General features: G+C 38.5%; 1 protein-coding gene across 4 annotated transcripts in view; it reads right to left on the minus strand.

Annotated features, from left to right (window-relative positions):
* CPNE8 (copine 8) overlaps window positions 1-27,229 on the minus strand; it is a 239,321-nt gene that overhangs the window by 210,208 nt on the left and 1,884 nt on the right. The window lies entirely within an intron of this gene.

A 27,229-nucleotide genomic window follows, 5' to 3' on the forward strand; every position in this document is an offset into this window, starting at 1 on the left:
ATTCACCAAGATGCCTCCAGGAGAAAACTCTCTATTGTAAATACTTGAGCAAATGCCTCACTTGCAAAAAACCCATTCCCTCCAGAAATTCCAAACTCCATAACATTGCACTGAACACCTGCCGCATTCTGACCCCCGGCTATGTCTCCAGCTGCACCTCTATCCATATTATTTCTTACAGTCTTTGCTTCCAGACACCAGATTCTTTGTGGTCCCTCAAACGAATCCTGCCTCACACTTCTCTACATTTTTTTTTATTATACTTTTAAGTTGTAGGGTACATGTGCATAACGTGCAGGTTTGTTACATATGTATACTTGTGCCATGTTGGTGTGCTGCACCCATCAACTCGTCATTTACATCAGGTATAACTCCCAATGCAATCCCTCCCCCCTCCCCGCTCCCCATGATAGGCCCCAGTGTGTGATGTTCCCCTTCCTGAGTCCAAGTGATCTCATTGTTCAGTTCCCACCTATGAGTGAGAACATGCGGTGTTTGGTTTTCTGTTCTTGTGATAGTTTGCTAAGAATGATGGTTTCCAGCTGCATCCATGTCCCTACAAAGGACACAAACTCATCCTTTTTGATGGCTGCATAGTATTCCATGGTGTATATGTGCCACATTTTCTTAATCCAGTCTGTCACTGATGGACATTTGGGTTGATTCCAAGTCTTTGCTATTGTGAATAGTGCCGCAATAAACATACGTGTGCATGTGTCTTTATAGCAGCATGATTTATAATCCTTTGGGTATATACCTAGTAATGGGATAGCTGGGTCATATGGTACATCTAGTTCTATATCCTTGAGGAATCGCCATACTGTTTTCCATAATGGTTGAACTAGTTTACAATCCCACCAACAGTGTAAAAGTGTTCCTATTTCTCCACATCCTCTCCAGCACCTGTTGTTTCCTGACTTTTTAATGATCACCATTCTAACTGGTGTGAGATGGTATCTCATTGTGGTTTTGATTTGCATTTCTCTGATGGCCAGTGATGATAAGCATTTTTTCATGTGTCTGTTGGCTGTATGAATGTCTTCTTTTGAGAAATGTCTGTTCATATCCTTTGCCCACTTTTTCATGGGGTTGTTTGTTTTTTTCTTGTAAATCTGTTTGAGTTCTTTGTAGATTCTGGATATTAGCCCTTTGTCAGATGAGTAGATTGCAAAAATTTTCTCCCATTCTGTAGGTTGCCTGTTCACTCTGATGGTAGTTTCTTTTGCTGTGCAGAAGCTCTTTAGTTTAATGAGATCCCATTTGTCAATTTTGGCTTTTGCTGCCGTTGCTTTTGGTGTTTTAGACATGAAGTCTTTGCCCATGCCTATGTCCTGAATGGTACTACCTAGGTTTTCCTCTAGGATTTTTATGGTATTAGGTCTAACATTTAAGTCTCTAATCCATCTTGAATTAATTTTCATATAAGGAGTAAGGAAAGGATCCAGTTTCAGCTTTCTACTTATGGCTAGCCAATTTTCCCAGCACCATTTATTAAATAGGGAATCCTTTCCCCATTTCTTGTTTCTCTCAGGTTTGTCAAAGATCAGATGGCTGTAGATGTGTGGTATTATTTCTGAGGACTCTGTTCTGTTCCATTGGTCTATATCTCTGTTTTGGTACCAGTACCATGCTCTTTTGGTTACTGTAGCTTTGTAGTATAGTTTGAAGTCAGGTAGCGTGATGCCTCCAGCTTTGTTCTTTTGACTTAGGATTGTCTTGGAGATGTGGGCTCTTTTTTGGTTCCATAGGAACTTTAAAGCAGTTTTTTCCAATTCTGTGAAGAAACTCATTGGTAGCTTGATGGGGATGGCATTGAATCTATAAATAACCTTGGGCAGTATGGCCATTTTCATGATATTGATTCTTCCTATCCATGAGCATGGTATGTTCTTCCATTTGTTTGTGTCCTCTTTGATTTCACTGAGCAGTGGTTTGTAGTTCTCCTTGAAGAGGTCCTTTACATCCCTTGTAAGTTGGATTCCTAGGTATTTTATTCTCTTTGAAGCAATTGTGAATGGAAGTTCATTCCTGATTTGGCTCTCTGTTTGTCTGTTACTGGTGTATAAGAATGCTTGTGATTTTTGCACATTAATTTTGTATCCTGAGACTTTGCTGAAGTTGCTTATCAGCTTAAGGAGATTTTGGGCTGAGACAATGGGGTTTTCTAAATATACAATCATGTCATCTGCAAAGAGGGACAATTTGACTTCTTCTTTTCCTAACTGAATACCCTTGATTTCTTTCTCTTGCCTGATTGCCCTAGCCAGAACTTCCAACACTATGTTGAATAGGAGTGGTGAGAGAGGGCATCCCTGTCTTGTGCCAGTTTTCAAAGGGAATTTTTCCAGTTTTTGCCCATTCAGTATGATATTGGCTGTGGGTTTGTCATAAATAGCTCTTATTATTTTGAGATACGTTCCATCAATACCGAATTTATTGAGCGTTTTTAGCATGAAGGGCTGTTGAATTTTGTCAAAAGCCTTTTCTGCATCTATTGAGATAATCATGTGGTTCTTGTCTTTGGTTCTGTTTATATGCTGGATTATGTTTATTGATTTGCGAATGTTGAACCAGCCTTGCATCCCAGGGATGTAGCCTACTTGATCATGGTGGATAAGCTTTTTGATGTGTTGCTGAATCCGGGTGCCAGTATTTTATTGAGGATTTTTGCATCGATGTTCATCAGGGATATTGGTCTAAAATTCTCTTTTTTTGTTGTGTCTCTGCCAGGCTTTGGTATCAGGATGATGTTGGCCTCATAAAATGAGTTAGGGAGGATTCCCTCTTTTTCTATTGATTGGAATAGTTTCAGAAGGAATGGTACCAACTCCTCCTTGTACCTCTGGTAGAATTCAGCTGTGAATCCATCTGGTCCTGGACTTTTTTTGGTTGGTAGGCTATTAATTATTGCCTCAATTTCAGAGCCTGCTATTGGTCTATTCAGGGATTCAACTTCTTCCTGGTTTAGTCTTGGAAGAGTGTAAGTGTCCAGGAAATTATCCATTTCTTCTAGATTTTCCAGTTTATTTGCGTAGAGGTGTTTATAGTATTCTCTGATGGTAGTTTGTATTTCTGTGGGGTCGGTGGTGATATCCCCTTTATCATTTTTGATTGCGTCTATTTGATTCTTCTCTCTTTTCTTCTTTATTAGTCTTGCTAGTGGTCTGTCAATTTTGTTGATCTTTTCAAAACACCAACTCCTGGATTCATTGATTTTTTGGAGAGTTTTTTGTGTCTCTATCTCCTTCAGTTCTGCTCTGATCTTTGTTATTTCTTGCCTTCTGCTAGCTTTCGAATGTGTCTGCTCTTGCTTCTCTAGTTCTTTTAATTGCGATGTTAGAGTGTCAGTTTTAGATCTTTCCTGCTTTCTCTTGTGGGCATTTAGTGCTATAAATTTCCCTCTACACACTGCTTTAAATGTGTCCCAGAGATTCTGGTATGTTGTATCTTTGTTCTCATTGGTTTCAAAGAACATCTTTATTTCTGCCTTCATTTCGTTATGTACCCAGTAGTCATTCAGGAGCAGGTTGTTCAGTTTCCATGTAGTTGAGCGGTTTTGATTGAGTTTCTTAGTCCTGAGTTCTAGTTTGATTGCACTGTGGTCTGAGAGACAGTTTGTTATAATTTCTGTTCTTGTACATTTGCTGAGGAGTGCTTTACTTCCAATTACGTGGTCAATTTTGGAGTAAGTACAATGTGGTGCTGAGAAGAATGTATATTCTGTTGATTTGGGGTGGAGAGTTCTATAGATGTCTATTAGGTCTGCTTGCTGCAGAGATGAGTTCAATTCCTGGATATCCTTGTTAACTTTCTGTCTCGTTGATCTGTCTAATGTTGACAGTGGAGTGTTGAAGTCTCCCATTATTATTGTATGGGAGTCTAAGTCTCTTTGTAAGTCTCTAAGGACTTGCTTTACGAATCTGGGTGCTCCTGTATTGGGTGCATATATATTTAGGATAGTTAGCTTTTCCTGTTCAATTGATCCCTTTACCATTATGTAATGGCCTTCTTTGTCTCTTTTGATCTTTGATGGTTTAAAGTCTGTTTTATCAGAGACTAGTATTGCAACCCCCCTTTTTTTTGTTCTCCATTTGCTTGGTAAATCTTCCTCCATCCCTTTATTTTGAGCCTATGTATGTCTCTGCGTGTGAGATGGGTCTCCTGAATACAGCAGACTGATGGGTCTTGACTCTTTATCCAGTTTGCCAGTCTGTGTCTTTTAATTGGAGCATTTAGTCCATTTACATTTAAGGTTAATATTGTCATGTGTGAACTTGATCCTGCCATTATGATATTAACTGGGTATTTTGCTCGTTAGTTGATGCAGTTTCTTCCTAGCCTCCATGGTCTTTACATTTTGGCATGTTTTTGCAATGGCTGGTACCGGTTGTTCCTTTCCATGTTTAGTGCTTCCTTCAGGGTCTCTTGTAAGGCAGGCCTAGTGGTGACAAAATCTCTAAGCATTTGCTTATCTGTAAAGGATTTTATTTCTCCTTCACTTATGAAACTTAGTTTGGCTGGATATGAAATTCTGGGTTGAAAATTCTTTTCTTTAAGAATGTTCAATATTGGCCCCCACTCTCTTCTGGCTTGGAGAGTTTCTGCCGAGAGATCTGCTGTTAGTCTGATGGGCTTCCCTTTGTGGGTAACCCGACCTTTCTCTCTGGCTGCCCTTAAGATTTTTTCCTTCATTTCAACTTTGGTGAATCTGGCAATTATGTGTCTTGGAGTTGCTCTTCTCGAGGAGTATCTTTGTGGCGTTCTCTGTATTTCCTGGATTTGAATGTTGGCCTGCCCTACTAGGTTGGGGATGTTCTCCTGGATGATATCCTGAAGAGTGTTTTCCAACTTGGTTCCATTTTTCCCCTCACTTTCAGGCACCCCAATCAGACGTAGATTTGGTCTTTTTACATAATCCCATACTTCTTGCAGGCTTTGTTCATTTCTTTTTCTTCTTTGTTCTTTTGGTTTCTCTTCTCGCTTCATTTCATTCATTTGATCCTCAATCACAGATACTCTTTCTTCCAGTTGATCGAGTCGGTTACTGAAGCTTGTGCATTTGTCACGTATTTCTCGTGTCATGGTTTTCATCTCTTTCATTTCGTTTATGACCTTCTCTGCATTAATTACTCTAGCCATCAATTCTTCCACTTTTTTTTCAAGATTTTTAGTTTCTTTGCGCTGGGTACGTAATTCCTCCTTTAGCTCTGAGAAATTTGATGGACTGAAGCCTTCTTCTCTCATCTCGTCAAAGTCATTCTCCGTCCAGCTTTGATCCGTTGCTGGCGATGAGCTGCGCTGCTTTGCCGGGGGAGATGCGCTCTTATTTTTTGAATTTCCAGCTTTTCTGCCCTGCTTTTTCCCCATCTTTGTGGTTTTATCTGCCTCTGGTCTTTGATGATGGTGATGTACTGATGGGGTTTTGGTGTAGGTGTCCTGGAGCAAGATGGCCGAATAGGAACAGCTCCAGTCTCAAACTCCCAGCGCGAGCGACACAGAAGACCGGTGATTTCTGCATTTTCAACTGAGGTACTGGGTTCATCTCACTGGGGAGTGCCGGACGATCGGTGCTGGTCAGCTGCTGCAGCCCGACCAGCGAGAGCTGAAGCAGGGCGAGGCATTGCCTCACCTGGGAAGCGCAAGGGGGAAGGGAATCCCTTTTCCTAGCCAGGGGAACTGAGACACACAACACTGGAAAATCGGGTAACTCCCACCCCAATACTGTGCTTTAAGCAAACAGGCACACCAGGAGATCATATCCCACACCTGGCCGGGAGGGTCCCACACCCACGGAGCCTCCCTCATTGCTAGCACAGCAGTCTGTGATCTACGGGCAAGGCAGCAGCGAGGCTGGGGGAGGGGCGCCCGCCATTGCTGAGGCTTAAGTAGGTTAACAAAGCTGCTGGGAAGCTCAAACTGGGTGGAGCTCACAGCAGCTCAAGGAAACCTGCCTGTCTCTGTAGACTCCACCTCTGGGGACAGGGCAATAACAAATGCAGCCGAAACCTCTGCAGACGCAAACGACTCTGTCTGACAGCTTTGAAGAGAGCAGTGGATCTCCCAACACGGAGGTTGAGATCTGAGAAGGGACAGACTCCCTGCTCAAGTGGGTCCCTGACCCCTGAGTAGCCTAACTGGGAGACATCCCCCACTAGGGGCAGTCTGACACCCCACACCTCACAGGGTGGTGTACACCCCTGAGAGGAAGCTTCCAAAGCAAGAATCAGACAGGTACACTCGCTGTTCAGAAATATTCTATCTTCTGCAGCCTCTGCTGCTGATACCCAGGCAAACAGGGTCTGGAGTGGACCTCAAGCAATCTCCAACAGACCTACAGCTGAGGGTCCTGACTGTTAGAAGGAAAACCACTTCTCTACATTTACATTTTACCCAGAACATTCTCTTTCCCAAAATTTCTACACCAACCCCTTTCCTACTAGGAAATGAGAATTCCTCTTTCAGCCTCTCTCCATGGCTCTGTCCTAGCATGTAGCACTGATTATTTCCCCAGGTGCCCCATCACACTCCACACGAATCTATATCACAAACTGCACAGCTACTATTTATTTACTAAGTGCCAGGCGCTGAGCTGGGCATTTAAATAAATCATTTCACTTAACCCTCCCCATAATCCTACCAAGTAGCAATTATTGGCAGGATCCATTTTCCAAATAAATTAATCAAATGCAGAGAGGTTAAATAAAGTGGCCAAAGTCACAGAAAAGGCAAACACTTGAAGGCTGTTTTGCAAATCTTCTATTGATTTCTGAATTTGATTTTGATTTTTGATGTCTGTATTTGTTACGCTATTCATCTATATCATTGAGAACAAAATGAAATGAGCTGCAAATAATGTTATTATTTAGCATCATTTCATAGGCTCTACAGAGAAAGATATAAAGTAAAAATTAGGCAGTACTGGAAAGAGAAAAATTAAATTACCTTTACTTGCAGAAGATTTAATTTTGTACACAAAAAAAGCAAGATAATTAACAAAAGCTTTTTAAATTAGTAAGATAATTCAGTAGAGTGATTGGAAGCTTGATGAATACATAATAGTCAATAATTTTCTTGGGTATCAACTGCTAATAATCATTCTATCCAACTAGGCTGTTTAGTAGTTATATGTTGCCTTCAATAGCTGAAGTATGTGAGCTATGCAGCTCTCACTATAACCTCACTGCAAAATAGCATGTTACCAAGAAAGCAAGTCTCAGGCCAAATTGTGCCAAAGTGACAAATATTCATTACTAAGAAGAACTCAAAACAGTTACACAATGTACTCCATCAGTTTAATCAACTTCCAGCTCTCTGTCCTTTCAGACACTCTAAATAGCACCTTCAGGCAGATGTGACAATATTCTGTTGACAATATCTAACTTTCTGGTCAGATAAGCGTAGCGAATTCTCTAAACATTTATACCCATTACCTAAGGCGTCTCTAGGCCTACTGCACCACTCTAAAGGGCATAACCCCGAGTCCCTAGGCATGTATCTCCTGTTCACATGTGCAATATGTCTAGCTAATCCACATATCTTTTTTATAACAGCTTTATTCAGATATAAATGACATACTATAAAATTTGCCCTTTTAAAGTGTACAATCCAGTGGTCGATAGTATATTCAGAGTTGTGCAACTATTACCACTATCTAATTTCAGAACATTTTCCTCTCTCCTCCCACCAAAAACACCCTGAACCCATCAAAAATCACACCCTATTCGACTTCCCCCAGCCCCTGGTAACCACTAATCTTTCTGTCTCCATGTATTTGCCTATTCAGAGCATTTCATGTAAATAGAATCATGATCATATACAATATGTGCTCTTTTTGTGACTAGCTTCTTTCGATTACATGATGTTTTGAAGATTCAGTCACGTTGTAGTATGTGTCAGTACTTCATTCTGTTTTATTGCCAAATCATATTCTATTGTAGGGATACACCACTTTGGTTCATCAATTCTTAGATATTTGGGTTGTTTCTATTTTTGGCTATTATCAATAATACTGCAATGAAGACTTGAACAAGTTTCTATACAGACATATGGCTTCATTTCTCTGGGGTATATACCTAACAGAATTGCTGGGTCCTAATGGTAACACTATTTTTAAAATCTATAAAAAAAACTGCCAAACTATTTACCAAAGTGACTGCATTGCATTACATTCCTACCAGCAATATATAATTGTTCCAATTTCTCCACATCCTCTCCAGTGTTATTGTCAGTCTTTTTTTTTTATAACCGTATAGTGGTATGAAGTAGTCAGTCCACATATCTGATCACCATATGTTTTATCAGTTTGTTTTTTTTTAAGTCTAACATCCATAGTAATTACAGAACGCTCTGGTGTTGATAAAGGGTGAAGATAGTATAACAGTTAGGAGTAGCCACTTCCAGAGCATGAGCTACTGATTAAACTTCCAATGCTAACTCACCACACCCAAAGTATATAGAACTGATTAGGATCCTTGAGATTTAACTCTACAGTCTAACACACACATCTACATGACACTCTCTGCTGAAATATTTTAAAGTAAATTACAGAACAGATATCATCAACCAGAATCAATGAAAAAAACATGAAAATGTAACATACTATTTTAAAATTTTGGCATAAAGGATACTTTCTAAGCTTTATACAAAGCCTAGAGAAAAAATTAATTTATATGATAATGAATGTATTTTAAACTTATATACAGAAAATGATATAATAATTAAACTCAAAATACAACATTTGTTACATATATCATATATAAGAATGTTAAGGCTATAAATATACAAAGCATTCTCTAAATTAATGAGAAAAAAGTATAAGCACCCCAAAAGAAAAATGACTTCAAGAAGTGATTTGGCATTTTATAAGAGGAAGAAATATACTTAGTCACTCACATTTTAAATAAAGTTCATCCTGAATAAATGAGTAATGACATGCAAATAAAATAAATAATAAGATAATACTCTACTATGAGACAGACAAATATTAGCTGCGTGAATAGAACTCATTTAGTTGCAAGTTACAGAAGAAAAGGGAAATTTATGGTGAAAATACAGATATTTTATAGAGCCCAGACTCAGGCATGTAGCTGACCCTGTGAGAAGAACAAAAACAAGGACAGAAACATCAAAACTCTTTTTCTGCATGCATGTATTATCTATTTCAACCTTTTTGAAAAAACTGCTTCCTCTAGTTCTCTGAACTACATGGTGGGAAACATAGATGCTGATATTGTTTGGCTCTATGTCCCCACCCAAATCTCATGTAGAATTGTAATCCTCAATGTTGGAGGAGGGGCTGGGTGGGAGGTGATTGGATCACGGAGGCAGTCCTCCCCCTTCTGTTCTTGTGATAGTGAGTGAGTTCTCAGGAGATCTGGTTGTTTAAAAGTGTGTAGCACTTCCCCCTTCTCTCTCTCTCCTGCTCCACCATGTAAAGACGTGCCTGCCTCCCCTTGTGCCTTCCACCATGATTGAAAGTTTGCGGAGGCCTCCCCAGCTATGCTACCTGTACAACATACAGAATGGTGAGCCAATTAAATCTCATTTCTTCATAAATTACCCAGTCTCAGGTAGTTCTTTACAGCAATGCGAGAACAGGCTAGTATAGATGCCTGGGGTTATTAGCTTCATATTTTATAATTCTGGCACCCAAGAAGAGTCTGTCACCTTTTCCCCACTTCATTAACATCACCAGATCTCATGAACTTGTCATCACCTGGTAGGGTGCCACCTCTGAACAGTCATTACAACTGGGAACCACCAGCTCCATCATTTACTAGCTGTGTAAACTAAAACTCTCTAGGCTTCAGTTTTCTTATCTGTGAAAAGGAGATGATCATAGTATCCTACTCATAGAGTTGTTTGAGGAGTAAGTTAGTAAATATAAAGCACTTAGAGCAAACTCAGCATATAGTAAATATTAGAAAAACTACCTAGAGGCAAAGGCAAAGAGAATAATGTAGAGTGGATATGCAATGCCCTAATTAAGTGACAAAGCCCTAAACTGTGATTAAGGAAAAAGGTCAAATTCATTCGAAAACATTCATTCATGCTTTCTTTCAACACAGATGTACTGGGCATGTTATATTATGTGCCAGGCATTACAACAGTAGTGTATGGGAATAGTTAAGCCCTGATCTCAAGTACAATTTGTAGAAGAAAGAAGAGATGTAATGTGAGCCTAAGGCTGCTCCTCCAAGTTCCTTTTGCCTTCTATGAAATTAAAAGGGGCTGAAGAGCCTCCTGGTAAAATGAAAAATGAATCCTCTTGATATCTTTTTAAGTTTATACTGTTGGCCCAGCTGGGGTCTGGTGGAAGGAATATATAATAGGAAACTCTGAGAGGAATTTCTTTACAAAAGAAGGTAGAGTCAGATGGGAGACCCAGATTCAGAGACAAAGACAGGCCCACACAGTCTGGAGCCTGGAACTGTGGGGTGTGTGCCCACAGAGCAAAAAAGTTGTGAATATATGGATTTAAAGACATGATGACACCTGGGGAGTCTTTAGAAAGGAGGACTCCTGACTGAGACTGAACCAAGAAGGACCACATAGAACCACAAAGATCTGGTAAATCAACAGAGACAAGCACCAGGAGGCAGTGAGCAGAGTTATAGACAGAGTTACAGGGACAGCAGACAGCAAGGCCTCATGCCAGGCCCTGTAGCAATAGGGCATTACCGCAACTTCCCAGTGGCACTGTCAACAGCGACGTTTTAACAACAGCAGTGAAGGCTCCATGGAGGCAGACAGATAGGAAGAGGGGTGTATTGAGAACACAGCTGAGATCATTCCCTTGGAGAGATGCTCTCCAGGCAGGGGGTACTAGACCTGCAAAGCAGCAGCTAGTTTCAGGTTTTAATATCTGGAGCCAAAATCCAAGGGAAAAAACTCAACTTCCATCTTACCTAAGTCATTGTAAAAAAAAATATGAATGGAAATATGCCTTGTATACCTCTAAATAAATGCACAAAGAGAAATCTGCTTGGCCTGACCTATAGCTGGGTAAGAAAGTTGGGGTGATTTGTACTTTCTCCTTTGCTCCTTTCAACATAGTTTGGTTTGTTTTTTTTGTATACTTTTACAATTTTATCTTCATGAAGTGATCCGCATTTCAGCTCACTTGCTAACAGCTAAGTGGACAATGAACTTCCAAATATTTTACACAATTAGCTAGATTAATAGACTATTAATCACTGAATGAAACAGGCATTGGCAATTGCTTAGCCATGTCTCCTTCATCCTGCCTTTTTACAATTGATTTTTTTTTCAACTCAATTAATGCTATACTCTTTCTGGCCTTCAAGTCTTCCAGCCATGGTCCCTGTTCATATGTGATAAGCTTTTCTTCCACTAGCTTTCCTTTCTTCAACTATATATTGAATAAATAATTATCAAGCACTTTCTATATGCAATACACTGGACTAGAAGCTAAGTGGGATGCAAAGCTGAATAAGACATGATTCTTATCTTATAAGAGTTTATAGTTTAATAGCTATCTGACACTCATTCAAATGTTTATTCAACCAGCATTAGGTTATTAAGTGCCAGATAAAGGATTTGGTGTTGGAGACTATGATATGAACACACTGGTCTCCAGGCCCTAGATTATTTACATTGCATTAAGGGGACAGATTTGTAAACAAATACGTGCAGTGAAATGTGGAATATGCATAATAAATAAATTCACTACAGATTAGAGAAAGGGAGGGGTGGACAATTCAATCTGAAGGATCAGGAAAAGTGTTTATAGTATGAGTGATGCTTGAACTATCGGCAGAGTCCATCAGGTGAGATAACAACATGAGGCCGAACTGTTCCTACCAGAGAGAACCACAGTGTGAACATCATGGTTTTCTCAGGAAATGCAGGTGTCTGAAGTGACTTAGAGTTTAGGAAAGAGTTTAGAGGCAAAAGGGGAGAAGGGGAGGGTAGTGGGACATGGAGAGACAGAGATGAGGCTGAAAATTTAAGTCGGGGTTTGCAAGATCCTGATGACTCATTATACAGGCAACTAGAGGGTCTTAAACAAGGGAGTAATAGTGTGGTGTCATTTGCCCTTTCTGAGTACAACTCTACCAGCTCAAAGTAGAGGATTCCTGGCGAGGAGGAGGAGGTTGGCCAGAGATTGTGAGGCTGGAAAAATCAAGGAACTAGTGCATAGTCTTTGCATGGGTCAGACTGGCCTGGACCTAGTTAGCAGAATGGTCAGCCATGTGAAAGAGACAATATGGAAGTAGAAGGAATGGGAGGGTGAGGCCTAAGGCTCAACTGACAGAAGTTTTACTGGGGTATTGGGGGCTAGAGAAAATGATGGGGAGAACTTAGTCCCTTGTAGGAAAGCAACCTAAAATTTTCAGGAGCGTCCAGAAGTAGTTGGCAAAACCTCTGAAGCAATTTTGATGGTGCTTCTTGTTGACAATAGCTGGTTTAGACCATGCTGTCAAAATGAAAATGACACAACCCCACAAGAGTTGCATTTTTTAAATCACAGCATTTTATATATGTGCTGGAAATTATTCATCAGTCATCATCATCATCACCTTGTATTACCATTTATTGACCTCACTGAAACAAAGTGGCTTTATAATTTTTTTTTTCTAATTTTATAGTTATAGCCACTAATGAGGTATGTTTCTCTGGAAATACTTGATGTAATCAGGGATGACAACATTTTAGGCTAAATATAATCAACTGAGCACTTAGATACTACAGCTGTTGCAAGCGCTTAGGAAATTACTTAGGCCATCCAAAGAAACTTTATAGCCAGACAAATGTAGGAAAGACATGATTTATGGATAGTGAGTTGACTTAAGTAAACTTAAGTCATTTTTAACATGAACATGTGTAAACAAGTTCTGTCTTTTCCTTTTTAATAGAAAGCATTGTTTTCCATCTTCTCATCCTGGACACTTTTCTTCAGTTGGATTTTGGCTTTTCTAAAATTTTGTTTTGCATTATGTGGCACAAAATTTAAATTAGTGATAAAAAATACACAGTCTGGAAGAAGTACATCGGCACATAAACAAATTTTTGCTTCCTCAAGTGGCCAGGCCACCAAACAGCTCTTCTTACCCTAGATTATACCCAAGTGAAACCATCATGTGCTGCTGCACTTTATTAGTTCACCAAGTACTTTAATAAATATTATTCCCCAAGACAAAAATTTTCCTTGAGTAAAAGATATGTTTACTTATTTTTCTACTTAGGTATTTTATATAGGATATCACACATGCAAATTATATTCTTTTTTGCATTGTATTCATGCCCAGATTAAGCAAATTATCTGTTAACATTTATATATATATATATATATTTTTTTTTTTTTTGAGAGAGAGAGTCTCACCCTGTCACCCAACCTGGAGTGCAGTGGCATAGTTTCAGGTCACTGCAACTTCTGCCTTATGGGTTGAAGAGATTCTCCTGCCTTGTCCTGCCAAGTATCTGGGATTATGGGCCGCTACCACCATACCTGGCTGACTTTTGTATTTTTTAGTAGAGATGGGGTTTTACCCTGTTGTCCAGGCTGATTTCAAACTCCCAACGTCAAATGATCCACCCACCTCGGTCTCCCAAAGTGCTGGAATTATAGGCATGAGCCACTGCACCTGGCCAAATTATCTGTCAATATTTAGCAGGTACTGTGGCCACTTCTAAAATTAGCTTTGCTCTGCTTGAGGACAATGTGTTTTAATTTAAATTTATTTGTTTATCATTTCTTCACAAATAAAACTTTGTAGAACATTATATAAACAAAGATTAAATAATTCTATTTTTACTGAATAGCAAAATCAGGCATTTTAATGTTTTCACTATGTGGATAAACTAATTTTTTTTTTTTTTTTTTTTTTTTTGAGATGGAGTTTTCACTCTTGTTGCCCAGGCTGGAATGCAATGGCACGAACTCGGCTCACCACAACCTCCGCTTCCCAGGTTCAAGTGATTCTCCTGCCTCAGCCTCTCTAGTAGCTGGGATTACAGGCAGGCGTCAACCACACTGGGCTAATTTTGTACTATCAGTAGAGACAGGGTTCCTCCATATTGGTCAGGCTGGTCTCAAACTCCCAACCTCATGTGATCTGCCCGCCTCAGCCTCCCAAAGTGCTGGGATTACAGGCATGAGCCACCTCGCCTGGGAAATATAAACTAATATTTTTAAGGGTATAAACATATTCAAATTTATAGATATCCACATTCATTCTTCCAATCTATCAAGTGGCAAACATTTACTGAAAACCTTTCATGTGCAAAGCACAAAATCTGGTTTTACAATAATCAATGATAAAACAAATAGGTATGTTTAAACTTGGTTGGGGAGACAGGCGTGCAAAAACCTAAAAATTTTTAAGTCAAAATAGAACAAAAAGAATGCACAAGAAATGTTGTCTGGGAACTCCAAGGAAGCAACAATTAATTTCAATTTCAAGAATCTAGTAAAATAACACAAATTGCACTGAGTGAGGTAAATCTTGACAACCAAGCAAGGAGAGCTGCAAATAGGGGAAAGGCTTCTCAGGCTGTAGGAAAGTACCAACAAGGGTGGGGAAAGGGAAGATACAAAGGAACGTGGGAATTAACACCTAGTCCACTTTGGCTGGTGCTCATGTCTGAGATGATACTGGGAAAGGAATCTGGGCAGGATGAGTAAGTACTCTGAACACATGCTGGTGTACTTGGACTTTACTCTGTAAACAAAGGGGACACGTTGAAACAGTGGAAGTTTCTGCAAAGAAAAATCATGTAATTCAACCTTGGTTTACAAAGCTAACTAAACATGTGAAGCTCACTACATATGTGAAGAAGAGGAAAAATGGTTACTTCTTGAACCAGAGTGGAGATAGCAGAAATGGAAAGGAGGTGACCGACACTTTGGAGAACGGAACAAGCAAGTCTTGGTGACTGATAAGGTGATTTTAAAAGTACTGAAACCATTCATAAAGCTTATGAAATATAGTAAGTCAAGCATTATAATGGTAGGGAAGTAATAGCATACATGACTCATAGTATTGGCTTATTTCATTTTGAAAGTCAACTGTTCCAGAAAGCCTAGTTAGCCCACACTCGGTGACAACTGATCAGAGGAAGCACACAAGACCGAATCCATCTGACATCTTTACTAAAAACTCTCTATTTGACAAAGAGACATAAATGATTTTTTTAAAGTAACATATTAGAAAAGTAAATTACTGAAAAGGCACAGATATCTATTCATATCAAACACTCTTCATTTCCATGAATACAATTTGTTATAGATTTCCGTTGAGAGAAAAAACTAGAACAGCAACAGCAGAACTTGACAACTCTTGGGGAGAATATTAAGGAAAATGAGGACGTTGAAATAGCAAGTAGTTGGTATTAGAAATAATCTATCACAATAGTTCTTTAAAAAAAAAAAAAAAACCTTAGACACTGGAATTAGAGCCTACATTTTTAAAGTCTCATGATCACACAAAGGTTTAAGAGCCTATGTCTAGAAAATCAAGTGTAATATGGCAACAAAGTTAAACTGTTTGGAGGAAATTAAGGTTTTCTAAATATATATTAATACTGTCAGAGGTGTCTGAACCAGAGCAACTCCATCTTGAATAGGGGCTGGGTAAAATAAGGCTGAGACCTCCTGGGCTGCATTGCCAAGAGGTTAAGGCATTTAGTCACAGAATAAGATAGAAGGTCAGTACAAGATACAGGTCATAAAGACCTTGCTGATAAAACAAGCTGTCATAATGAAGCTAACCAAAGCCCACCAAAACCAACATGGCAATAAGAGTGGCTTCTGGTCATCCTCACTACTACACTCCCACCAGCGCCATCACAGTTTACAAATGCCATGGTAACCTCAGAAAGTTACCCTATATATTCTAAAAAGGGAGGCATGAATAATCCCCCCCTTTTTTAGCATATAATCAAGAAATAACCATAAAAATGGGCAACCGGCTGCCCTGGTGCTGCTCTGCCTATGGAGTAGCCCTTCTTTTAGTCCTTAACTTTCTTAATAAACTTGCTTTCACTTTACTGTATAGACTCACCCTGAATTCTTTCTTGCACGAGATCCAAGAACCCTCTCTTGGTGTCTGGGTTGGGACCCCTTTCCAGTAACAATACTACTCCTTTCCCTATTACTTTTTCTTCACAAACCTTCTTTATTTAAAAAACTCAAATATAATAAATTTTACTCTATATCTGTACTTGTTGTTCTGATTAAAATTAAAATTCATACATCAATATCATTTTAAATACACTAGAGGAATTGTCTATTTAAAGACATTCTGAGATAAATATTTTGAAAGTAAAATATCCTTTTTTGTTTGTTTTATTAAACATAAATTATCACCACCTGGTTTAGCTGGTTTACAATGGGCTTTGACAATCACATTATTTCCTTAAACTGGAGTATGTCTCCATTTTATTTCAAGGTCCTGCTTCTCCAATCATAAAATTATGAACCTCCAAGTAATATCATAGGTCATCTTGACCAGAGACCCAACCTTTCTATAGGATCTAAGATCCAATGAAGTGGAATGATTGTCAAAGGTCACAGAGCTAGTTCCAGAAACAGACCAGATGCTGTTTCTTTGCTGAAGTGTTCCACAAGGAAGCAAGATGCCATATATATGACATTCCAATGGCACAGTGATTTAAGTGAAACAAAGAAATTAAAGCCATTATAAGACACATCTTAAGTTAAAAAATCAATCATCATTTAGGTAGCATATTTCAAATTTTTCCCAAAAAAAAATTTTTAATTTACTGATTTAAATTATCAATTAAGAGAGAAGTTCACTAGTAACCTGATATTGATTATGTCTCCTTTCCTCAATGCCTACAAGGGGCTTTGGATGAAACCACTGGCATAAAAATCAATTGTAATCAACTTTCTAATATCTCTGTTTCCATAATTAATTTGAGAGTGGAGATACCAAGATAAGTCAGATAATAAGCTACATCTAAAATCGTAGGTAATTGAGATGGGTTTAGCAAATACATTTATTATTCTGGTGTAGTTCTCACATTAGTCTTGCTTGCTCTCACTCTAGCGCACGCTCTCTCTCTCTCTCTCTCTCTCTCTCTCTCTCTCATATTCTTTGCTTATAGCTTGGAAACATGAAAACCTATTTAAGACATTAATGAATAATGTTTGTGTTACTTTCAATTACCTGAAAAATCCACAAATAGTAGTACATTTAGATAAAAGAGTGCTCCTTTATAGGAGTACATTTAGATAAAACAGGTTTGTAGGAATGCTCAGAGTTATAGGAGATGGATGCAATAAGGATCTGCAGACAGTGAGAAACAATTTTATTTCTCAAAATGATTATAAAACCACTATTATGCTAAGGCGGAGATATGTGTCGGTTTCAACCAGTAATGGCAATTATAATCATATCTCTGGTTCATTACACTCTCTGACATTTGAGATCATTCTTAATAAAATTAATGTGTCACTTGTTACTTATTTTACATACACAGAGAGAGAGCATGAAGCTAATTAGCAAGGTAAGAAAAAATTGACTTTTACAAACTCATGCCACAATTCATATAGCTCAGAACAATGTACTGACATTGTTAATATCTAAGTAGTTATTTTATTTACATGAAATTCTGAAGAATGAATTTGCCATAAAGGGAAACTCTGGAATTAAGTATTAGTGAAAAACTAGCAAGTTAAACGGTGACTTTCCCAGTACTAAGAAAGCACTGGACTGAAATGGTAGGGCCTGAGGTCAATTCTCAACTCCACTGGTAAATTCAAATGTCACAAAGTCAATTCAATGAACTTTTCTTACTTTTCATTTGCCCAGTCCATCACCTCTCTCTAGTATTTAGTTTTCATCTCACCCTGCCTGCTGATTTCTAGCTAAATAGTCTTCTCATTACTTAATTTCCCACATCTTCATTAGGTAACTCAGCACCAGAAAAAGATAAGAATCAATACTGGAAATAAAACATCACATGGTTAAAGTTTTATGCCACTCCTGTGAATTTCTCTACTCAAAGCTCTCAACAGTAGGGAACAGAAAAACAGGAAAGAATTCTGTATTTTGCATCCTCTGAGAAATATTTCCTTTGTGGTAGAATAGTGTTGATATCATCTATTATAATTGCGTCTCCTAAGCTTTATAATTTTTTTTTAGTTACTAACACACTGATATTGACAGAAAAGTGTTCCACTCTTCAAGCCTACAATAAAGAATTTATGGAAGAACAACATAATATAGCTAATGGTCATAAGCATATGCTTAGGAATTAGACATATATGGATTAGGAACTCACCTTTGCCACTTACTAGATATGTGACTCTGACCAAACTACTTATACTCTCTCTAAACCTCAATTTCTTCACTTGTAAAACAGGACATAACATCACCTCTTTTCAGAATGGCAAAGATTGAATTAGCCCACATTAACCACTGTATACATTGTCTGACAAAGAGTTAGATTTTGAGATTAATTTTTTTTAAAAAAAGATGGCAAATGTCCAAAAGTTGCGTGCTTCTTGGCTTCATTGAAACAGCTTATATTTGAATTCCTTTACTGTCTAATAAATAGAAATATTTGCTGGGAACTATCAATGATATTTTGTTTCTTCAGAGTTTCAGAAAATCAGCTGACAATTCCCTCAGAAGGTCTGGAGCATTATTCTTCACAGAATAAACCTGACAAAAAACCTCACAATTTGAACAAGAATGTCTGGTGGCTAATGGTCCTGGCTGGAGAGGCATTAACACTGAAAGATGTCATTAAGTTTGCCAACATTAAGGTATTGTGTATCAGGGAGTGAACATAGGTCCCTGGGGCAGGCATCTTTTAAATACATCCTATTTTATTAGGGACAATAAATACTTGCCTTCCCTCAGCCTGTGTTGGCAACTACCGCAGTATCTGTTTTATCATGTCCAACACGAAAGAGCTGTCTTAAATATCAGCCCATTGATTTTATTGGGCAGATACAAGAACGTTCTTTGGTTCTAAAACTTGATTATTATAGCAGACTACCTCCTACCTGTCAAATCCCACATGACCGATTGTGTCTTGGCAGAAGTGGGCCTATGGGGTGGAATCTGTAGAAACTGAGTGTGCATTTATAAATCCACACTACTCTAACCACTGTTTTATTCTACACTCTCTCCACATTGAATTAATCAGCATGGGATAACATGCAGCTTTATCACCGTCACCTTGGTTCTATGTTTCTATGACTCCCCAAATTGACTGTAAATTTTCCAAAGTACAGATACCTTATTCTATGTTGTGTGTGCCACACAGTAAAATGCTGAAGAAACTGGGATAAGACTAGTAGCTACTTAGCGCTTTTCTTGTGACAGGCTGGACATTGTACAGACTTTATTTCATTTACTTATCCAACAACCTTGAAATTTTGGTTTTTAAATCATTTCTATGTTACAGATTAGGAAATGAGGTTCCAAAAGTTTAAACAGGTTACCCAAAATAACATTCCAAAAAGGGATAAAAATGAGATTTAAAGACATCTGTCTGATTTCTAATTCCATTTTCTTGCTGCTATACTCTGCTGCCTCAAATTCTCATTAATCTCTAAATGCAACGTTCTTACGGTAATAAAAGTATTTAGAAAAGTGCAGCCAGTAGCTTAGCCTTGATTCTGCGTACTTAAATAGGAATGGGATGGAAGTAACCAAAACAAGCTAAATAAGTTAAATAAATATAGTACAACCATATAATAGAATACTGCACAGACATGGAAGGTTATGTTTCCAAAGACTAATAGCAACAACATATTCATGATATAATATTAATAGAAAAGTACAGAAGAAATATTGTATAGAGTATACAATTATATTCTATATTATATACACACAATTAATATATTACATATTGTATTATATATTATATATGTGTGTATATATTAATATACACAGAGAGAGAATATAAATGTGATGCTATATATGAGACAGAAATGAACTCATTTGCTCATAGTCTGATGGAATAGTGAAGGATTTTAATTTATTATCCTTTTGTAATCATCAAGTGCTTAACTAATGTCACAGCAGTGTTTTATCTCACTTACATGTATTAACTTACTTAATCCTCAAAGAAACTATAAGAAGTAGGGGCTATTATTATCCCCACTTTACAGATAAGGAAACTGAGGAACAGATGTTTCAGAGATATTAAGTGGTAGAGCTAATCTACCCCTACACCACATTCCTCAACGCTAAACAAAACTGGCTTTCAAACAGGCTAAGAACTGGATGAAATCTCTTTGAAAGGAATTGTATTTCTTCTCAGCCTTGAGTAAACTCAAATAGGGGATGTAGGCTTCTGCCTGTTACAACACAAATAACAGACCTAAAGGAGCACAGCTATTACCACCCTCTCCTGTGGGATCCTGTCCTTTAAACTGCTTCTAGACTAGCATTCTCCACATACCAGGGCTGTTTTAGAACCCCTCAGGCCCTGAATGCTAAAAAACACAAGCAGACTAAAATATTGGTGGAACAACAATGTTAAATAAGGTGTTTCTCTGAAAAAAAATATATATATACCAGGGCAACTCTCACATTAAGACTTCAACGCCACAGTTCAGAAAGTTCCCAGGACAAATTTTACTGAAACTCTGGGGCTAAGACAAACCTAAATGTGATCAAAAAAGGCACTATGGGATGACTACAATCTTGAACCGCAGGATCTCAGCAGCTACAGAGACAGAATAGGATGTTACGGCCTACAACAACTTTGCCCTCCGTCTACCTGTCATATGGCTCATTCACAGCACAGCAGGCAGTCTAATCTCCCTAGCTTATATAACTTAATTTATCAGCTAACAACATCATTTGACAACCTATTTACATAGTACCTTCAAATTTTTTGTCTGACTAAAGAAAGGTAAAGTGTGCTGAGAGATGAACCAATGTGGACTAAGGTAAAGCCTCCAACTGTTGTGTTTGAACACTTTGATTCCTTTCACCACAGATCATTAGAACAGCACAGGTATCTACCTGAAACAGCCAACTCCAAAAAGGCTCAGAAGCTCTCTCTCGGAATGTAACTTTGTTTTTGCAGGTGGTCAGTTAATAACTAAGTGTAACTGGACTTGTAACATGTAAACTTGCAAAGGATATGCCACCAGTGGATTGAGAAACAGGGAAAGAAAAATACAACTTCAAAGTAAGAGAAGAATAAAGGTGTAGAGAGGACCACATGAAAAGCAGAGGGAGAAATTTAAAAGTATATAAGTTCCTACTGCAATATAATTGCTATCACAACTTTTATGGATTATAAAATCATACAACCCCACTTACTGCAGTAGAGAAGGAAGACCAGAGATAGTGCTGAACTTGACACTACCACTTCTAATACTGAAAATCTAACAACAGTGTTATGAACTGAATGTTTGTGTCGCCCCAAAATTCATATGTTGATATCCTAACCCCCGATGTGATGATATTAGGAGGTTGGGCCTTTGGGAGATGATTAGGCCATGATGATGGTGCCCTTATGAATGGGAATAGTGTCCTAATGAAAGGAACCCCAGAGAGCTCTCTCTCTCTCTGTAGGCCATGTGAAAGTGAGAAGTTGGCAGCCAGTAACCTGAAAAAAAGCTCTCACCAGAACCTGACTATGTAGGCACCCTGATTGCAGACATCCATCCTCGAGAACTGTGAGAAATAAATGTATGATGTTAATAAGTCACCTCATCTCTGGTACTTTATTATAATAGCCAGAACTGAACCAGACAAACAACAATAATTTTCTTTTATATATATTTTTTATAAAAAGTCCATAAACAGTGATGTGCAAGTATATATTTTAAAACAGGCTCCCCAATAAAAAGCTGAATGTGTGTCTGTGTACAAAATTTGTTATATTTTACTGATATGTAGAGTATGTAGCTTGGCACACAATCTACAAATAGTAAGTTACATATAGTACTTCTATTATAAACTCCATAGAGCCAACTGATACCCACAGAATGCTTTCTTAAGTATAGATGACAAAAGGGTAAGTCAAGCACTGATTTGCTGTGTTTGCCAATTTCCATGGTGTAAATATTCCCACTATGGCTGATTTCAAGCTGCCAAGGTGGCATACATGAATTGGGAAGAGAACAGAAGCACACCACTGAAGAATACTTTCAACGCACAGATTAAAAAATAGAGAATAGATGATTATAAAAAAAAATAGATGACAGTAAAATGTAGTAAAGCAATTAGGAAGTTATAACCTTTCAGCATTTCTTACATTTATTTTTAATATAATTTAATATTGTTTATACAATTCAATTTTTAATAGTCACTTTACAACTGACTTACAAATTTCTGTTCCCAAACCCATTTAAGCTCCAGCACACCATCAAAAAGTATCTTCCTAACACCCTAGTAGGGTGGGTATTACTAACTCAGATCAAGGACTATAGTCAGAGTCACTTACTCATGAAACCAGGAGATTAAAAGAATTAGTGTGTATAACCAGCACAGGGTGAACTTGTTAAGAGCTCAGATTCCTGGGTCCCATCTCTGGAGACTTTGATTCAATAGATCTGCTATGGGACCTAAGAATGATATTTTAACAGGAGAAACCCCCCTCCCCACATTAGACAATTTGGCTATAGAACTACAGCATCAAACATTTACTAACTACATATTCTGTGCCAAGCTCAGAATACAGTACATGGACATGAAAGAGACAAAACTTGTCCTCAAGGAGAGTAGAAAGACTAAGATTTGTAATATACCTATGACACTGGCACACCCCGGCTACTTTGGGACTAATCCAACTTAGGAGCACAGCCTAATTCAGAAAAGAAGAGGAAGGGAGGTAGGGCAGGGCAAAGAGCAGCACCTGTGTAGCCACAAAAGCAGGAGGAGTTTGGTTGTCTAGGATGAACGCTCACACTTTGGGACTGTACCTTTTAGGAGTATTTTTTAGTCGTATTTATCTGGTATGCATTTTGGTCTATGGCAAGCACCTGTTTATTAGACTATATATAGTTGCTGGGTTCATGCAAGGAGTGATGGGAGATGAGGCAATAGACTTATACCAGGTCAGGAAGGGCTTTTTAGAATGCCTAGCACAAAGTAGGTACTCAAGCCTTTTCCACTTCATAGTCTTCCTTCCACTTTAATGTTTAAAGTCAGTATTGGCCGGGGGGCAGTGGCTCAGGCCTGTACTCCCAGCATTTTGGGAAGCCAAAGTGAGTGGATCACTTGAGGTCAAGAGTTCCAGACCAGCATGGTGAAATCGCATCTCCACTAAGAATACAAAAATTAGCTGGGCATGGTGGTAGGCACCTGTAATCTCAGCCACTCGAGAGGCTGAGGCAGGAGAATCACCTGAACCCGGGAAGTGGAGGTTGCAGTGAGCAAAGATCACACCACTGCACTCCAGCCTGGGCCACGGAGTGAGATTCCATCTCAAATAAAAAAATAGTCAGTATTATCACCATTATAGGATTATTTCTGTGACAGGATGTACATTTGATACCTAACATACAAAGTCGAGAAATACACAATATTCTCACTGCTTTTATAATTGATAAGCTTACTTCTCAATCAGAGAAAATGGCGAAAATCAGTGAAATAGTGCAACAAATCAAGGACCCAAGGAAAACAGGAGATTACCGCATATTAGTTTTCCCAGTGAGTTTACCTAATTCTATAGTAATAAGCTTTCAGAACAAAATGGAAATATTACCTTAGTTTATCTCTCAAGGTTGTATCATTTCAGCTACAGGCATTTTTAGTTAATTAAGTAAGCTAATTAATTTAAAAATCTACAAATTTACACAATAAAGGAAAATGAATGCAAGAAGAGCCAGACAATGGGTAGAAGAGGAAGGAAGTCAAACAGCAGGAGCTTGCCTCTGTATAAATACATATAGAAAAGGGTACCTCCCACCCCCTTAACACACCAAATTTATAGCCACTACAAAACTTCCATGTACATTGTCCCTTCCCTAATCCAAACCATGCCTATCCAGCTTGTCTCTGCCCAAGCCCCATCTCCCCTTTGTAATATATTCCAAGCACCCTATTCCACAATGGTCCTTTCCCTCCTCATGCATGAGCCTCATCTTTGAATTTAGCCCTGTTACCATATCTTATGTAATGTTTATCTCCCAATCAGATTTTACATTTTCAAAGAGAATGTCTTTTGCATTTCTCATAGACCCTAGCATAAACATAGACATATAAAAGGCACTCAGACACTTGATGAATAAACAGACTAAATTATTTCCATGAATTATATTCAAGCTTCAATTGTTGATCTTTTTCACCTTCCCCAAAATGCAGATAAAAACTTCGCCATAAAGCTTTTAATGATAGGGGACAGTGAAAGGAGGTGAAAGAAAGAAAGGAAAAGAAGAAAAGGAAAGAAAAAAGAAAAGGAAAGGAAAGAGAAAGAAAAAGAAAGAAAGAAAGAGAAAGAAAGAAAGAAAAGATAAAAGAAAGAGAGAGAGAGAAAGAAAGAAAAGAAAAGAAAGAGAGAGAAAGAAAGAATGAGAAAGAAAGAACCTATTCAAATCTGAGCTGCTTTTGAAGTGTCGGCAAATCCTCAGCCTCTGGTATAGTAAGGCAAGGGAATTCCTTACTCTGCCTGCCCATAGTAAAGCTTAGAGGCCTTCAACTGTGCCTTGTTGCTAAGTGAAATCCCCACAAACTTTCTACAAAACATGTTCTTGATGCACATTAAAGAAGATAGAGAAAGAGGGAACAGGTATCCCAATGCTGGTTCTATCCCTGTGTTATTTAACCAACTTATTGAAGTTCAAAAGAGAAAGACTTTTACAGAATTCCATACCTGAATCATATATAACACATTTATTCAACAAATGTTATTTCCAATATTATAATAATAGCTAACATTTTTGAAAACATGTTTTTGTTTCATGCATTGTGTAAGTGCTTTCACACATCACCTTGATAACACTCTATATAAGGAAAATACCATAATTATTCTTATTTTTAGAGATAAGAATGCTTAGACAGACTGAATAAGAACTTACTCCAAGATAGCAAGAACAAGTCACAAAGCTAGAATTTTTACTTAGGTCTCTGATGCCAAAGCCCAAACTAAATCACCTTCTATGGTTACAAGATCCAACAATACTCAAATATTTTTATTTTTGAATTTTAATGTATTAAAAATAAATTTAATCCACCTTTTCAGGAACTATTCCTGAACCTATTCCAAAGGCACTAACTTGGGTATTTAATTATGTTTCTGTTTGCCCAAAAGATGCTTTTTATCTCAAACTTATAGTAAATAGTAAGCTGAGTCAGAAGCAACTCAAACAATAGACTAAGCACTAGTGGCCCTGGCAGAGATGCTTGACACTAAGTATTTGCATTCTCTTTCAGGAATTTTTTTTTTCCTATTAGAAATCTTAAAAATTAAAAATAAAATGTCAAAGCAATGTTATGAAAAAAAGCTGGAACAAGGGATTTCCAGGTGCCGAGGCAGCAAACTGAAACAAATTGCCCAGCACACTCACAGAAAACATGCATCAAAAAAGGGGCTCCATTAAACGTGGGCCCTACTGGCAGAATGACCAGTTTAGATAAAATTTCCCTTAAAAAGCTCATGGAAAAATTCAGATTTGATTGACAATATTCTTTTATGTTCATTCCAAGTATAGGCCACATGCCATTTAGACTTTGCAGACTGTTGAGTAGAGGATAAGAACTCTTAGTAATGCTATTATTCCAGGACTTTTGGCTATCCATTATCTGTATATATCAATAACTTCCCTCTAACATCCAAAACCAGCTTCAGAGAAAAGAAAAAGTCCTGTGAATTCTCTAAAGAGTTTTCCATACAGCTTCACCTGTTCCATTGACAGAAAAATCTCAGGCAGCACTTAAAACAGTGACAGCAATAAGGCAAGAGCTTAATGTTAGCTATCATTATCAGCATGATTATTTCCATAGTCCCAGATCAGTCTTAAGAGGCGGCAGAGCAAACAATCAGGTGATAGTTTCAGGGCTAAAGGCTGTCCTCTACCCTCAAATAATACTTCTACTAGGGTTGCTGGTGCTCGAATTTCCACCCCCAGAAAAGAATTTCTTTGGCTTTAGGGTCAGTTTGTGAAAATGCAATGTCAAGATTGATGGAATTTTAAACTTATTTACATCAAGATTACCCAAATTTATTAGATTTCTTCAAGGCAAGTTTGCTAAGGAAAGGAAAGGGAGGATTTGAGGGCATAAAAACAATCTTACGGCAAAAATAGATAAATGAGGAGGCAGTTTTCCAGTGAGACAGACCCAATTATGCAAACAAGGGAGTGGGCTTTAGGGTCAATATTAATTCGCAAACTAGTGGCCAATACCAATTTAGCACCGTCGCTTATCTCCTTCTCAAAATCGTCTACAATATAGCAGTGATGTTGCTTTATTTACAGGGCAACTAACCGGAAGAACGTCAGGACAACGAGTTTGCAAGTTACAGTCTCTGGACAGGGTTGAAAGTCAGCTTTTTTTTTTTCCTTTTTTTAATTTTTTTAATTTTTTATTTTATTTTATTTCATTTATTTATTTATTTTTGAGATGGAGTCTTGCAATGTCGCCCAGGCTGGAGTGCAGTGGCGCGATCTCGGCTCACTACAACCTCCACCTCCCGGGTTCAAGCGAGTCTCCTGTCTCAGCCTCCCAAGTAGCTGGGACTACAAGTGCCCGCCACCACGCCCAGCTAATTTTCGTATTTTCAGTTAAGACGGGGGTTTCACCATATTGGCCAGGCTGGTCTCGAACTCCTGACCTCGTGATCCGCCCGCCTCGGCCTCTCAAGGTGCTGGGAATACAGGCGTGAGCCACCGCGCCCGGCCGAGAGTCAGTTATTACAAGCACTCAAATGTGTCTGGGCCCGAAAACAAAACAAAACAAAGTCGTGACTTCCCAGATCTTAGGTAAGGCATACATTCGTCTGCAAGGAGGGCCGAAATTTCTACCTATCCGAAATTTCTACCTATCCGGGCAAAAAGCCCGGAAGGGTGGGGGAGAAGCAAGCTGGATGGCTCCAGGAAGTGGGTGGGGAGAAAGCTGCCGAGGTTGGAGCCAACCCTAGCAACAGAAGGTTCGCACACGCCTAGCAGAGGGAGTCCCGGGCCGAAGCGTGCAGCGGTCACGAGCGCTTTGGGCAGTGCTGTCCCCTTCGATTCCGATCATCAGGCAACCATCTAGCCCGGGTTTGGGACGGAAAACAGGCTTGTAAATTGGGCGGCGGCCGGTGTTCTCGCAGCTGAGTCACAGCC

This window comes from Macaca mulatta, chromosome 11 (assembly GCF_049350105.2).
Source record: "Macaca mulatta isolate MMU2019108-1 chromosome 11, T2T-MMU8v2.0, whole genome shotgun sequence".
Taxonomy (NCBI): Eukaryota; Metazoa; Chordata; class Mammalia; order Primates; family Cercopithecidae; genus Macaca; species Macaca mulatta.